Here is an 18,239-nt window from a genome sequence, read left to right on the forward strand (position 1 = left end):
AAGGGCTGCTTCCATTTCGTACAAATGCCTCTCGCCATAAAAACCATCGCTTTATCTGCAAAAGGGGGCATTATCTCGCCTGGGCCATTGTCCTGAAATCCATCTATTTTATCTTTTTTTAAATTAAATTGTAAGCTCATGTCTAACGCCATCTCATCAAATAGTATACAACACATTTTATCTTTTCTATCCATTTTTTCTATTTTTGACTTTAAGGAATTCATAATAGCCATATTTAAACCTGCATTGAAAGGTATTGTTGCCAATAAGTGTGTTAAAGATTGAAATAATTTATAGCTTTTGGGACTTTGTTTAAAAAAAAAAAGAATTTTTTCATCTAAGGTGTATCTCCTTCCCTTTGGATTTAATGGCTGACATCTTAGTTGAGACATCACAAAGTCCATGGTAGCTTTATTTAGGTTTGTTTTAAAAATTCTTCTGAAAATGCAATTGTTTCCATCTTTTTCACTTGGCTTTTAAGGTTGATACAGTTGAAATTTAGCCTTTTTGCGGTTTTTCTTAAGTCAGTAGCTAATTTATACATGCTCCTAGCCCTGGGTGTCAGCTCTACTGCTCTTTTCCTTCCCGTGTAAGTCAACAAACTACTACGCTTAGTGAGACCTAGAAATAAATAAAACTTATTAGATTCAAAACGAAAAACCACTCATGTGTGTTGAAAATAAAGCACTGTACTTTACTTCATTTTTTTTAGTTAAAATTACCTTTTAACAAGAGTCAACCATTCAACAAAGAGTCAAACTACTTATTAAGAAAAGTCAAATACTTATATTACTTTTTATGTTATATGTATATAATTACATTTTTATGGCATTTAAAAATATATAGTGTATTTTTATACGGAAGTCATATAGGAAAGAAAAATAAGAAATACTTACTTGACGCTTTAGCCGGGGTACATATTTTCCCTTGAGAAGATGTTCGTTTTGCTGTAGTACACCGAGTTGGAGAATTTACTACAGTAGCATGATAAGAGCTAGAAGTGGATATATAATATAAATAATATCTAATATCTATGATATAATATCTGAAAATAAAATTAAAATTAGTTCTGAACAGAATTAAAATTTGTGACTATTTTGCTTTATGAACCTATTAAATATTGAGTATAATATGCTCATTCAGTTTATAATATTTGCAATTCTGCTGACTTACTTTCCTTGAGTGCCATCTACTAATAGTGACAGAAATTCCTTTCAAAATAATATTGTTATATTATAATAATATGTAATTATAGTTTATTAAACAAAATTTATTTATTATTTATATTTTTTTTTAAATCTTACCTGTAGTTTCAACTACTCTAAGATTTAAAGAAGGAATAGCATCAGCTCTTAGGGTAGATAAATATCTAGTTTTAATATACTGGGCCTCTTGTCCAAAATGGATACTGCAAACTCTATAAGAGGCTCGAACCCTCTCCTTACTTTTCTCTCTTAGCTCTGTCCTCCCAACTTTCTCAATCCAAATGTCATAGAGCTATAATAAATTAATAATAGATATAAATGTACTTAACCTTAGTATAGTCAATTATTACAATAATTTTTTTTTCCATTTATCTGGCCAAATATGCTATTGGAAGAAATGGCAATAATTCAGCAAATTAGTGTTTTTAGGAGACATATTATTTTAATAAAAAAATATTACAAATCACTATTAAATCTTTATAAATTTGTCATTGAGGTTGGATCACAGTAATTATTATTATAGGATTTCATACAGGGTTAGGAAAAATTACCAGAATGGTCAAATATTTCAAAATATGCAGGGGTTATCAAAAAACGTCTTATATAAAAAATATAGAGCAGTTAAAAATCTACACATCGGTGTTAAATTAAAATATACAAGATGGCCCACAAAGTTGTGAAGAATAATAGTTATATTTTTTTAAATAGTACACCCTCTACTTATATTATTTTATTTTTTGATTCTACTTAAAATTCTGCGAATTAAAATGTAACACATGTTACACTTTAATCAACCAGTTTTTGATTTAAAAACAGTTGAAAAACGATTTTCTTGGACTTTAAGAGGCTACAGAGGCTTCATAGGATGAAAAGATTTTCACATTCTTATCTTAATTTTTTAAGGTCTATCTAATGGCATATATTTTTAGCTACCTTAACTGTCAACATTTTTTGACATTTTTGGGAAATAACTGACGAGTGACAGTTGCGAATTCTTTTTTTTTTTTAATGCACCATAAAAAGAATTTTTAAGTATGATTAATTTAGAAGTATGTACAATACTATAAGTATGCAAGTATGTAATAACTATAGGTATGTATGCCCATATTATGTAATTTTTTTTTGTTTAATTGGCAAGAACTGCATATAAACTAATAAATGATATTAATATAATCAACAAAACCTAACTCATTTTAATACAGATACATTTACTTAGTATAGGTACCTATTTCTTTATATTTTCTTAAATCTTTCGAATCTTTTATATATGGTTCTCCAAAAAATATTTTGTACATTTACCAGTACAGTAAAACTATAAACTAAGTTATATACTTCTTATTTATACTTTTTTGTGGCATATATATACTATACAAACTGCAATAAACTAGATATAACTAACTTATAATTTTATATATTTTCCATTAAGGCATTTAGAAGAAATTAGTTGAAATACCCATATAAAGCCTTATAAACGACAGCTATATAAAATTTTAAAATGTAGAAATTTTATTTTATCCTCTGTTCCAATATCACGACCAGATAAATAAATTAATTATTATTTTATGTACTTACCCGCTGCTCATTTGGAAAGCTGTGCATTTGACTATCTTTATTATAGTTCTTACAATCGGGAACACAACACTTGAAACCCATGTTTAATTTAAAAAAAAATATCTATAAAAAAGGCACGAATCGAAAAACATAAAACAACTTCGCTCACGTCAAATAACGAAAAACAATGAAAATGAAAACAATAACGACTAATTTTATATGCCGGTTCACCCGCCACTTACCCCCACCCTCGACTTTTGCTTTTAACAGGTGGGAGTCAATCGATAATACGACTGCAGCGCCAATTTCTTTGCTGCGGCTGGAGTAGAACCTAATCATCTCTGATTTAATTCGTACATAAAGGTCCCCCATACATGGAGAGGTCGAACTGATCAGGTTCTGTTCTGATCTGGAAACTGGTTTCAGTTTGGCCTGACCGGATGCGTGGTCACATATAATCAGTTTTGCCAAGCTCTCGTTAAACGAAAGACATTCAATGGATGAATTGGAGTTATTAAGTTACGCCGCAATAGTTTTAATATTAAGAAAAAAACCCAGAAAAAGAACGTTATGGGCTAAAAATTGGCTTCGGCGAAGAGAAATCCACTCCCATGTTAATGTTCTTGAAGAACTAAGGCTGTATCCAAAGGACTGATTTAATTATCTTCGTATGAGCGAAGAGGTGTACTTGCAGTTACTTAAGTTGGTAACGCCAATGATTGAAAAATAAAATACAAACATGCGAGAAGCTATATTGCCCCACGAGAGGCTGAGTGCAACCTTAAGATTTTTGGCTACTGGTAGATCTTACCAAGACCTAAAATATTGTACTATCATATCACCTCAAGCTCTAGGAAAAATCATTCCGGAGACTTGTAGTGCGATATTAGAGGCATTAAAGGATTATTATAAGATAAGAAAAACAACACCTACTCATTTATTTCGTTTTATTTTTTAATTAAAAATAAAAATAATGCGCTTTTATTAACAACAAATCGGAATGGAACATGAATTAAGAATATAAAAATTAATTAATTATTAAATCTATTCATCAGTATCAGAAAAGTTCACGTTAGTCAACTGCGCTAATGTTGCCGATCCCAAGTCTATCATGCCACGAGCAGCCGGTTCAGTATAATTTTCATTACTTTGCGACAAACCATAGGTCTGATTAGTTTGCACAGGAGCATAGACCACATTAGTTTGCGGAGGAGCATACATCTGATTAGCTTGTGGAAAAGCTGATAAAGACTGATAACTTTGTAAAGTCTGGTTAGTAATTGTAGGTTGACGTTTAGCACTAATTTTGTTACTTTCTGGATTGTGAAGTCGTGAATATCTACTTAGATTTTTCAACTGTGCTTCGTATAAAGCATCGTTAATCATTTTTTCTGCATATATCTTCTGCTCTGGCTCCAAAGAACGCATTTTAGCTGCAACGTTTTTACCTATTACGTCATATTCGTCTTCTTGGCGCACAGTTGTCAGTCGTTCTCCGATTATACGAAGCACTGCGTCCGAATAAGTGTCTGGTTGTTTTCTCTTGAAGCTTTTGGTAGAAGAACTGCCCATAGACAACTGTGAGACTGAACGTGGCGTATCTGAAGATTGAATACTATCTTGAGTATTCTCTTCAACTGGAATGATCTGAAACAATAAAAATTATAAATTAACTTAATATTTTTTTAAATCCTTAAATACAAGATACAACCTGCCTTATGCTGACCATAAAGCGGTCGAAATTAGTCTGGTGAGAATGCAAAGAGGAATACAATTGAAAAAATCTTTACTGGTCCTTAGGGAGTACCTAATTATTTAATCTTTACTCGCAGAAATGTTAAAGACCCTTTTACTTTTTTAAATATTTTTTTTTGTTTTAGTTTCCACAAAATAGCCAATTCTAATTATGAATTGATCTACTTTTCTTTTGGAATTAACGGACGCGTATCTGACGGTGGGGTATTCAAGTTTTGTGACTTTTACAGAAAAATGCAAGCAAACACTTTAAAATTTCCTAGCCCGTATAATATAAGTGGATGCCTTTTGCCGCATGTTCTAATTGGAGACGAGGCTTTTTCCCTCACACCAGAATTTATGAAGCCCTTCAATCAAAATGTCCTTAACATAGAAAGGCGAATTTATAACTATAGACTTTCACGGGCTAGACGTATCATTGAAAATGTATTCGGAATAATGGTAAACCGATTTGTATTGGAAAATAAAATACAAGTCGACCTTGAAACCATTAGGCCGATTGTATTAGCGTGCTGTGCGCTGCATAACTTTTTGCGACGAGTAACCCTACATACGTATAGCCCTCCAGAATGCTACGACAAAGAAGATATTGAAACTGGAAAAATAACTAAGGGTTTACGAACTAGAGACGATACTAATTTGCAGTTGAACAGGCGTGGAAATGTAAATCGATCTGCAGCTGAGACAAGAAATCTCTTCCTAAATTATTTTAATACTGTTGGTCAAGTTCCATGGCACAATTTTGTGTAATAAAAAGCTGAATATAAAGTAATACATAACATGTTTTATACTTACGTCATTATCATCATCGATGTTTGATGTTGAATCTAGAGGTTCTTCTTGATTCTTTAAGAAAAGTAAGTTGTCGTAATACCATAGTTTGGGTTTATATATTTCGTCAGCAGATGCCCCCGACACTTTAGAGGCCATCACTTTCTTGAACTCTTTTCTAAACGAACTGCGTAAATTATTTATTTTCTTTGTAACGGTATCACGATTAGCTGTAAGGTCAATTGATTGTCAATTTTCGTTAGTAACAAATCATAGCATTCATTACGTTTCCCTAATTATAATAGTCCTTTGATTTGATATACCACACTGGCTCCTGTGACTTAAACAGCTCAATAAATTCCAGTAAAAATTGCTTGGACCACGACACCATTTTATTCGACTATGTTCCTATTATTCGAATAGGAACATAGTCGAAATGGATAATCGAATAATTCTATATTAAGAATAAACAACAACTATGAAAATAATACTTGTGAGGTATACAACAACTCATAAACGCCTCGCCTCGGACTAAAGCGAACGGGTCCTCAGCCTCCTTGATTCCACTTACAGTCCGGTCAGTCCATCCGGTCAGGCGAAACTAATTGAATTGCTTCAGTCGCTCCGGCCACCGGATTGATGCATGCCTTAAGGCGAAATGCACATACACGGTACGGATTCGCATCCGGTTAGGCGGAAGACCTACAAGCTTATTTAAACTAACACCATGTTTTTTAAGAAAATTTATTAGACTACTAGCTATGGTTTTGGCATCCATAGCGGTCAATTTTTCAAAACCGAGAAATTCCTCCCGAATATTGTTTTCGACATCGACAAATCTTACTCCTAGTGATAGCTGCTTTTCATGCCCGGAAATATCTGTAGTTTCATCAGCTAATATAGAAATTGCTTCGTAGTTATTTGCTTCTGAAATAATTCTTTGCCGAATAATATCAACAGATATTTCAATTAAATTATTCTGAATTTGTGCCGAGGTATACTTTTGTTTAACATGGCAAGTTTTAAGGTGATTGTCCAGAACTGTATCACCACTTTCAACCCTAAACTTCAGCAAATCATTAAAATTTCCCCCCTGACTTTGTTTACCCCTTAATGCAATGTCGTGAGTTCCACAAAAAAAATTGTCGAAAGAATTGGATACAGTTTTTTTCTATTTTCTGCAATTTGCTCACGTTCTTGAGTGTTAAGCTGTTCATAGACACTGTCCGTTGTTCCAAAAACGATTTTAGTAAAATCAGTAGCACAATTTACTGCCTGCTTATGCCATTTACAATTTTGATGCGATCTGGCGTTTTCATGGAGTTTTTTATAGTTAGAAAATTCTTTAATTATAAACGATCCCAAAGTTCCCCTTTTAACAATAGGTTTAAAGAGCACACAAAACTTACACAAAGCTCCTTTTAAATGTGAAGAGTACACCATCCAGTCATATTCATTAAGCCATGAAATTTTAAAAAATCTATTAGAATTTGGGCCAGAATCATTTTTAAAATTATATTGAGCAGCCGGAACGTAGGGGTGTTTTAAAAGTTTGTATTTTAGGACGTCAGTCAACGATGAACTTTTTACATATGAGCCCAAATCAAATTCATTATTGGAAGGTGTTTGACGGGAAGCCCCACTACTTCCAGATAATGGTTCAGGTTCAGTGCCTAAATCTGCTTGTTCCCTTTTTTTTTCGTGATGGGGAAGTCGAATTGTCACGATCTGGTTCAGGTTCCGAGTCAACTTTTTTAGCAAAAAAGTTTCTGATATCCATTACTTAAAGACGAATTAGCGTTTAAGAAATCCATATTGGCAAATAATAAAATATTTTTAAAAATGTTTTTAATATTTTATTTAATCATTAATCTAAAAAACTGGAAAAAAAACAATAAAATTTAAAGAACAAAAGTTAGCTATAAATTAAAAATAACTATAGATAGTAATTTAGTAGGTACACCTAATAAATAATTTAACAAAAAAAACGGGTTTATCTTTTTTAAATTTAAATTAGTTAATCATTATTATAATGTAGCTGCCATATTCCTACTATATTTATCACAATAAAATTATATATTTTTTAAATCATATTATTCGGAACTTTTTATATTCTTAGTTTTTTACCCTACCCGGACTAATAATTTAGAAACCATATCATTATCGACCGGACTAATAAAACGACGTCACAGTCGCGAGGTTTTATGCACCTGTGTGCGCGTTTTTCGGCCGGTTCACGCTGGGCAAAAAAAATATTGCAGCAGTTGAACATGTCAGTTTGGCTGGATGATTTGTCAGGGACTATGCGTTCGCCGTGCCCAGTCAAAAAATAAAAAGTGGTTTATTTTTTATGTATTTATATATTTAAATTAATATTAAGTAATAAGTCATTCCTTTCAATATATTATGGCTTTGTGTGTTTATAAAACTGCGTTTTATTGAAAAGGAATATGAAAAACCACAAGTGAAAATACAGTCCGCTAAGATTCCAAAAAGGGGCGCAATCCCCCACATTTCCTGTTTATCACATTCTTTGCTTAAGTGGATTCGAAGTTGCTAATAAAGTTATTTTATTTTGTGTTGTAAATTGGTTTTAGTCTATTTTGTGTTTTAAAATGGAGGAAAAACAAAAGTTTATTAAGGGTAGGAGTTCCTTTAAGGGGCAGTTAACTATTTTTAGAAAGGTTTTTGAGGGGTTTCAGGGTAAAACCTTCTTAAGTGATGTTGAACTAAGTAAGGTACAAGAAAGGCTGACTAAATTAGATATTCTTTACGATAAGTTTGAAAATGTTCAAAATTAGTTAGAGATGCTGGCTGAAGACATAGACATAGAGCTAAAAGAAAGATCCATGTTTAAGGATGTAAAAGTTTAAGCATGTAAAGTTTAAGGATGTAGTTAAAGGTTTTACACTCGAAGTGGATGATTCTTCTAGCTTAAACTAATGATAGTGGTAGTTACAGGAGCAGTCACAGATCTCATAACAGTCACCGGTCAATGTCAGCTGATTTAAGGGGGGTTAAATTACCTGTAATAACATTGCCTAAGTTCTCGGGGGACTACAAAGCTTGGCTAGAGTTTCGTGATATTTTTAGTAGTCTCATACAGACTAGAGGGCGTTGCAGCACAAGTTATAAGTTCTTTAGATTTTTGTAGCACTAATTACAGCATAGCTTGGACAACTTTGTGCGACAGGTTTAATAACAACAAATTGCTTGTTCATTTGCATTTAAAATCTTTATTTGATCTTGAACCGATAAATAAAGAGTCCGCAGAGAAAATACAGTTTTTAATTGATAGTGTGTCGAAAAGTTTAAATGCTTTAACCGCGTTAAAATAAGAAACAGAGCACTGGGGTACTTTAATTATGTACTTGGTTAGTACTAAGCTAGATGCAATAACAGATCGTGAGTGGGAAGAATTTAAGGGCTCTAAAGATGAAATTCTTTCGTGGGAAGATTTAAAAGGTTTTTTGAAGTCACGTGCTGATTTATTAGAGACTTTGGAGCCAAAAGGGGGTCTAGAAGTACACAATAAAAAGGATTCGTCTAAGTTTCAGGAAAAAAGAAGGTACGGTCCTGGATCTAAAACTTTTCATGCTAATGAGGTAAAGTGTGTTTCTTGTAAGGGTAACCATTCGATTCTAAATTGCTCTGACTTCTTAAAGATGTCAGTAAATGACCGTGTTGACAAGGTAAAGCAATTAAGGTTGTGTATAAACTGTTTGAAAGGTGGGCATTACAGTAGATTTTGTCGGTTTAATGCGTGTAATAAGTGTAAATTAAAGCATAATGTATTATTACATTTTGACACTCCAAATGCTGCGGAGCCAGAGGTTAGTGCAGACCAACACCAGCAGCAGGTGTCGCTTTCTTCTTTTAATTCTGATGTGCATGTGCTTTTGTCTACAGTTTTATTGGAAATTCAGGATATTAATGGGTCTTGGCATGTTGCTCGTGCACTATTCGATTGTGGGAGTCAGTTGAACTTTATATCTTTAGAGTTGTGTGAAAGATTGAAAATAAATAAAGAAGACATACACATCACTGTAGGAGGGTTAGGCCAGTCTTCTTCTAAGGTAAAATATAGGTGCAATGTAAGTGTTCAGTCTTTACACAATGGTTTTAGTATAAATTTGAATTGTTTAGTGTTGTCTGAGATAACTGGGTATATACCGAGTGTAAAGCTTGATGTCAGTAGTAAATAATAATTATTTTAGTAATTATTTTATCAGTTGCTTTGTATTGGATAAGTAAATTTGGGTTCTAACAAGCCTATTTTGCAGAAAACTAGGTTTGGGTGGGTGATTTCAGGTCCTATAGTGGGCTGAAGTAAAAATCCCGAAGTGTTTTGCAATTTTAGTATGAATTCTATAATTTTGAGTGGTATGAGTCACGATGATAAAGAGTTTAATGTGATAGAATTTGGTGAAAATAAAAACGCAAAAACCTTGGGTTTAACTTGGTCATGCGCGTCAGACCATTTGACTTATACCATAGGGAAATATGACATATGTACTAATGTTTCTAAGAGGACAATTTTGTCTAGTATAGCTCAGGTTTTTGACCCGCTAGGGCTGCTATCGCCGTGTGTGATCATTGTTAAAATTTTAATTCAAAAGCTGTGGCTAGAAAAGTTGTCGTGGGATGAAGCGTTGCCATCAAATCTCCATAATGTATGGTTGAAGTTTCGTATGGAGTTAGACAGTATAAATGATCTTAAAATTCTGCGACACGCGTCGTGTCCAAAGGCCCTAGTGGTAGAATTGCATGGATTTTCTGACGCAAGCGACGATGCCTATGGGGGTGCTATTTATTTGCGCACTATAGATAGTGAGGGTACTATTACTGTGAGGCTTTTGTGCGCCAAAAGTAAAGTGAGTCCTTTAAAGCGATTAACAACGCTGCGCTTAGAAATTTGTGAAGCTCTAGTGTTAGCGCGTTTACTGGACAAAGTTTTGAAGTCATTAAATATGAAAATAAATAGATGTGTTCTCTGGACAGACTGAACGATAGTGATAGGGTGGCTTAGAACTTTGTAATGTAGTATGAAGTAATTTTAATATAAATAAAATCATCCGGTATATTATTAGAATTAATTAATATGCTAGGGTAATTGTTATCGTTATAGTTTTATGCAATTCTGCAAAGTAAGCAAGTGCAATGTCCGGTCAATATACGACCCATATTGTGATTAGAATAGTTCAATAAACTATGTAGAAAGGTTGAATTTTGACTATTATTAATGGCCTCTAAAAACGAACCTAAGACCTGAGTTATTACATGGCGACCCTGCTTAAAAGGCCAAATTACTACAATATTTTAAATTAAAATACCTACTGAAGAATAATTAGTAAAGAAGATGGGAAAATCACAGTCGAAAGTTGATGAGACAGTTGTAATTGCCCAATCCGCATCTGGTGATGCCACTACTAAAAACTCGAGCCAGGCATTCTCTTTGACAGACACCTTATTAATCGTACTTGTTGCTGTAGCTCTAACAGTACTGTTGTATTTTATTATTAAAAAGTACAAGAAAAATATGAGAAGAACCATCAGAAGAGAAATTGCAAAAGAAGAATTGAGACGCTCAAGAAATAATATTATGGAACAGGACCAATAATTTTTTTGTTTTAGGTTTTTTTTTTTAGGTTATTGCTGGTTAAAAATTGTATAAAAAGGACAAAAAATTGTGGATAAACTGATGTGACTAGAAGTTAAAAGTATAATAATAAGGTCGTAAAAATATATACATACATATAAATATGAAGAATAAGCGCTGTAAGTAACTGTTTAAATTTATATTTTCATTGTTTGTTTTGTTAGTTGCTTTAAGTATACTTTAAGGAAGATATGGACCCTTAAACCAAGAACTAGGTATCATTTAAAAATTATTTTATATGATAAATTTACAACTTCTTATTTTTGGGGTAATACTTAATGGGGGATAATAAGTTACAGGAACACTTAAATGCCTTAGAAACAATTAGAGGGTATATTGTGAAATTAAATTATGAGCGACGAAAAACTCCAATTCTAGACCAAAAGATTAATGAGGCTGATGTAGTTTATACACAAGTAAAAAGTGAAATATCTTTAATAAATGAAAAAATAAAAAGTAAAGAATTAGACGACTCTGAAATTTTTATTGTTAAAGAACTTAATTCTAAAATAAACAAAATATATAACGAAATTCGAAGTTTTCAAAATAAAGACACAAATAAAACGAATACCAATATGGCTTCCTTTGACCTTAAAGTTGCTGTAAGTTTGCTACCTATAATGGATGAAACCGAAGGTACCACGTTAAAATTAATCGATGCCATTGAACTCTATGATTCTATGTTAAATGCAGAGGGTAAATCCTTGTTAATAACATTTGTTCTTAAAACTAGGTTGTCAAATAGCGCAAAACTAAGACTCAATACCAGTTATAACTCCATAAGGGATCTAATATCTGACATTAAATTGAATTTTTTAACAGTAAAATCTGACAGTGCTTTACAAATGAAGCTTTTTAATTCTAAACAAGGCGATAAGTCCATTGAAGATTTTGGAAAAGAATTGGAAGACCTTTTTGTTAATTTAACAATATCGCAGGCTAGAAGTGATGAAAATGCTTACGCTGTTTTAAAGCCAATTAACGAAAGATTAGCTATAAAACGCTTCACAGACGGGTTGCGTAATCCAAGATTAGTTACAATATTAGCTTCTCGAAATTTTTCTAAATTAAAAGATGCTATTAGAGTAGCTCAAGACGAAGAAACGACTTTTTTTAGAGGTAATCCCCAAATCTTTAACGCCTTTAGAGGAAGAGGAAGATTTTTAAGAAGTTCTTCTCACAATAGGGGTTCTCGATTAAACAATAATTATTATAGAAACAACAATTTTTCAAGTCAAAATAATAATTATCATAACAATAATTATCATCATAATAGTAATTCCAACAACAGAAATTTTCAAAACAATCAGCGGTTTCAGCGGAATTCTCGCGGACGGTTTAATAACCGAGGAAACCATGGTTCGCGTTTTTCGCCGTCAGGTAGACACCATAATATTAACACTTTTCATCAGAGTAACTTAGGTCAAGAAAATGTGCAACCTTGCTCCACTAGTAAATTAGAATCAGCACCGACAAATAATTTTTTTCGTTCCTAATACGGAAAATGATGAAATATTTACTTATTCTAATTCTTATACAAACATCGTTAATTTTACAATATTTAATAAAAACGTAAACTTTTTAATCGATTCAGGCGCGACATTGTGTGCCATAATAAACCGGTTGCATATGCCAGTAGAAGTTTAAATAAGGCTGAACTGAATTATCCTACGATAGAAAAAGAACTGCTAGCTATTTACTGGGCTATAAAATATTTTAGACCGTATTTATTTGGTCGACGTTTTAAAATTTTAACAGATCATAGACCCTTAGTATATCTTTTTAATATGACTGATCCCTCGAGCCGTTTAACAAAGTTTAGATTGGGATTAGAAGAATATAATTTTTATATAGAGTATGTTAAAGGCGCAGAAAACGTTACGGCTGACGCTTTGTCAAGAATAATTTTAACTTCTGAAGATTTAAAAAATATGAATGAAAAGGTCATTTCTGTTATAACGAGAGCACAATGCGCAAGAGCAAATTCAAATTCCCATAATTTCAATAATAATGAATTAGATACGACTACAAATAATTGGCCTGATCAACCAGATATTGTAGGAGTTTTAAAAAGACCTGAAAATAGTATTGAATTAATACCGACGTCCTTACAAAATATAAATCAGCTTAGAAATCATATAACACTAAGCTCAGGGGAATTTTATTTTGTTCCTACGCACGCTGCTATTTATCTTAATCAAAATACTCGATCGACATTTGCGCGAGACGAAATGTTGAGAGATTTGATTAATATTAGTAATAAGTCAGATATTCGCGAATTAGTTATAATAAAGAATAAAAATAATGCGCTTATAATAGAAGACATACTAAAGAAAGTAAAAGATAAAAGTTGGACCGGTCCCCGTATATATGTAATTCGAGGCGTAAGAAAAATTGTCGACAATGATGAAAAATGAATAATACTAAATGACTTTCATTTACTTCCCACGAGCGGTCATGCAGGTATTAATAGAATGGTAAATAATTTAAAAAGATACTACTACTGGTCAGGTATGTATAAAGATGTTCAAACTTTTGTAAAAAGATGCGATAGTTGTCAAAAAATGAAACATTCTAATCACTATATTAAAGAGCCTATGGTAATCACGACTACTGCTAATTTTGCATTTCAAAAGGTATTTTTAGATTTGGTAGGCCCATTGCCAACAGATATTAATGGATTCTCATATATTTTGACTCTTCAATGCGATTTGACAAAATTTGTTGAGGCATATCCATTAAAATCTAAAGACGCAATAAGTGTTGCAAAAAGTTTTGTAAATAATTTTATTCTTAGGTACGGTATACCGACAGAAATTGCTACTGACCGAGGTACCGAGTTTATCTCATCCATAATGACTGAAATTGCTAATATTTTAAAAATTAATCAAATTCAGTCGACGGCTTATCACCATGAGAGTATAGGCGCGTTGGAAAATTCACATAAAGTTTTGGGGGCATATCTTAGAACACAAACAAATGATAATACCACTGCTTGGAATGAATGGATTCCATACTGGTGTTTCTCTTATAACACGACTGTACATTCGGAAACTAAATATACCCCGTTTGAATTGGTATTTGGAAGAAAATGTCACATACCAAGTAACTTAAATAACGAAATTGACCCTATTTATAATTTTGACAACTACCCCATAGAACTAAAATACAGGCTTCAAAAAGCATACGAAGATGCAAGAAAAAACTTAAATATTTCCAAGTCAAAGCGGAAAGAAGTGTATGATAAAAATAAAAATCCCATAACGTATAAGAAAGGAGATAAAATTTTACTTAAAAACGAGACAGGGGATAAACTCTCTAACCCTTGTTTTTTGGGTCCATATTTAGTAATAGAGGATTTGTCTCCAAATGTAAAAATTATAAGAAATAATAAAGAGACGATCGTACATAAAAATAGAACAAAACTTTACTTTGTGTAGTTTAAATTTTTAGGATATATACATATATTTAATAATTATATAGTTGATAATATATTATGTATAATAATAATAATTATTATTAAGGGGCCCCTGACTATTTAGTAAGTATTAAGTTATGGATTGTATCTTATTAGTGCTATTGGTATTTTAGTAATAATGTATATCATAATATGAGTATTAACATTTTTTTTTCTTCTTCTTAGGTTAATAATAATAAATAAATAACTCCAATCGAATTTGAAAGAATTTGTTATTCGGTGACTAAAAATTCTTTTAAATATCGGGGGGAGGTGTAATGTAGTATGAAGTAATTTTAATATAAATAAAATCATCCGGTATATTATTAGAATTAATTAATATGCTAGGGTAATTGTTATCGTTATAGTTTTATGCAATTCTGCAAAGTAAGCAAGTGCAATGTCCGGTCAATATACGACCCATATTGTGATTAGAATAGTTCAATAAACTATGTAGAAAGGTTGAATTTTGACTATTATTAATGGCCTCTAAAAACGAACCTAAGACCTGAGTTATTACAACTTCTCCAAACATGCTTCAAACTTTTATTAGTAGCAGGGTGTTAGAAATTCAATCGTTGACTGCTAACCAGGAATGGAGGCATATTTCATCCAAACTTAATCCAGCGGATGTCTTATCACGCGGTGTTTCTCCAAAGCAAATCTTAAATTTGGATTTATGGTGGAATGGTCCACAATTTTTGGGAGGAGATGAAGATACTTGGCCCCAGACTATCGTTAAGCCGGAAAATCTACCTGACTTGCGCACAAAAAAGAAAATTTTTTCTCTCATGTCTATTGAGTTTGATTAGTATATTTTTAGTAAGTTTTCTAGCTACAGTAAATTGGTTCGAGTGACGGCTTGGGTGTTGAGATTTCGTGAAAATTGTGTGGCTGAGAAAAACGGACATGATCTTCTTAAGGGCTCTCTTGCTACAAAGGAAATTAACAACGCAATATCATGCTTAGTGAGACAAGAGATTTCAGATTTTCTAAAGTCCAGTAAATCTCATCGAAAAAATAAATCAACGTACATATTTCCGCAGGAAAATTTTTGTATTCTTATGTCCAAAAAAATAAGAAAAATACAAGGCAAAATCTTTTTTTTATGTAACTGATTTCAGATTTTCTAAAGTGTGGAAATCAAAAATGGCGCATTTCCGCAGGAAAATTTGTGTGTATCTTTGTTCACAGAGGCCATTTAATGGCAAAAATATATTTTTGTTTTTAATAACTGATTTCAGCTAAACGAAAGCTCACCCTACATTTCTACTTACAATTACTTGTAAAGATAAAACATATTCTCACGGCAAGCTTTTATATAACATAAAAACACCCTGTACATTTGGATCTCTTTATATGAAATTCATATGCTTGTTCTCAAGAAGATTTAAAAAAAATAGCAAAAGACTTCTACGAAATTTGGAACTTTCCCAACTGTGTTGGAGCGCTAGACGGTAAACACATCCGTATGCATTGCCCAAATAATTCTGGATCAATGTATTATAATTATAAAGGATTCTTTTCCATTGTACTTCAAGCACTTGTTGATGCAAACTACAAGTTTATCAATATTGACGTTGGAGGTTATGGTAGAGCGATGGTGGTACATTTCAAGCTTCTGCTTTATATAAAAAATTGACCACACAAACCCTTAATTTGCCTGGAGATACTGCTTTTCCAAATTCCGATTTAATTATGCCACACGTAATAATAGCCGACGAAGCATGCCCACTAATGAAGCATTTACTTAAACCATATAGAAAACAAGAATGAAATGCAGATAAGGAATATTTTAATAAACGTTTGTCCCGTGCGAGACGAACTGTGGAATGTGCCTTTGGAATTCGCAGATCAAAATGGCAAATTTTAGATAAACCTATATTGACCCATCCTGGACATGCAGATAACATTATTAAGGCAATTTGCATTTTACATAATGTAATTATTGATATAAAAAGGATAGAACATAATTTGAAAAAAAATTCAATTTGTCTTTCAAAACGAAAATAGACAAGCACCCGCAGGAAGACTTAATAATGAAGCAAAAGTAGTACGAGATAATTTTAAAGCTTATTAATGTAATAATCCGTAAAACTTAATATGTACCATCCATTTTATAAATAAATAAACTGATATTTACCTGTTGTATTGCATTCCACAGCAACCTCTTTCCACAACTTCGATAATAATATCGAATTATGATGATTTCTACTACTTTTGTTCCAGATCGCCTCCCTGGTAATTAATTTATCCTTATCCATCACGCTAATAATTTCAAAAACAAAGCGAACGACCATGTGCGAGGCTCCGAAAAATACTAAGTTCAATTTACTGTGCGATACGCCTAGGTACACAAACGTCTGCGGGCAGACCCCGAGTGTCGATTTCAATGAATCGCGCATGTGCATCTGCCCAGAAACGAATTTGTCAATTTGTATTCGTTTCGACGATACGGTTGAACGTTCAATGGTTGTTTTCGTGTTTTCGTCTAGTTTTGAGGTTTGAGTGAGGTTAGGCTAGGCAATACTTTAAAATTTTCAACGATTCTTGATTCCTGTTGATCTCTATTACCTTACAGTTTGTAGTTAGTTCCTGTTTGACTTAGTAGTTAGTGACGACCTATTTAGTTTGGTGGCGAGTTTTTCTTTGATTTTTGTTCTTGTGTTTTGGATTGAGATTGAAAATACTGTGAGTAGTGTGTAAAGCTTGGCAAACTAAAGAATAACAATGGAAACAATGCGAATCAGTCATTTTATCAATTGAATTGGGTGTTATTTATTCATAAATGCTTTAGCAAAAACAGTTATTGCTAGTTGTGATAACTAGAAGCATAGGCTAACGAGAGAATAGACGCGTAATCTTACCAAGGGACGTGGCGCACGCCGCACTTGGCGCTGTCGTCGGTCGGCCTTATCAAATTGGAAATTTTTAAAATCGCGCCGGTTTGTTTCAACGAGACGGGTGCATTCGACACAATCGTCATTCGACATAATGGACATTCGCCACAATACCCGCGAAATATTTTAAACGTTCGAGTATGATCGGTTGGGTCTTTTACACGTCAGCCAATTTTTATTCGAAATAGCTGTAGTGTTGTCATCTAACACAAAATAGGGTTAGGTATAGGTATATTATTTTGTTTACGTTCGAGTCGTGCTTACAATAATTAGTTTATATTTATCGATAGTTTGCCAAAAGTTATTAATTTGTGAGTTGTGAGTTCTTCAGTATATTTGAAGCTTTAAGATATAATTACAAAGGACCTGGGATGATACTTCCTGATACTGATTAAGAAACACTATAACTAACTTTGTGTAATTTTCTACTTGGCCTCCTATCCTGTGATTCTTCTTCTTAGAACATTAAATACCTGCATTATACTTATTGCGAAGTGAAGAGGAATTTGACGCCAAAAAAACGTACCATCACTTGGGAAAGTGCAAGTTTTTTTGTGTAAAATTGTGGCAAACAAAGTTCCATTTGACTTGCATAGGTGTGGTGTTTATAGTGTTTATATAGATAGTGTTTATATTTACTACTTTTGACTAATAAACTTGAAAAAGTGCAATTTAGGATAATATGCTGGAGAAACTGAATGATTTTGATGAAGTCATATGCCTCCGAGGATATTTGGATTATAAACTATAGTGTGTCAGCTTAAATATAACATACTGAATAACCAAAAGGACTGTAATAGACTATACAGTTTTTAATTTACTTATACACACACTTATTACTATCGAGTAATTTGTGATTAACATTATTTCTGAATTGGTGTCGTAAAAAAGTGCAGTGAGTTATTAGTTAATAATATTTATAAGTAGTACTATCTTATCAA

This window comes from Anthonomus grandis, chromosome 20 (assembly GCF_022605725.1).
Source record: "Anthonomus grandis grandis chromosome 20, icAntGran1.3, whole genome shotgun sequence".
Classification (NCBI taxonomy): domain Eukaryota; kingdom Metazoa; phylum Arthropoda; class Insecta; order Coleoptera; family Curculionidae; genus Anthonomus; species Anthonomus grandis.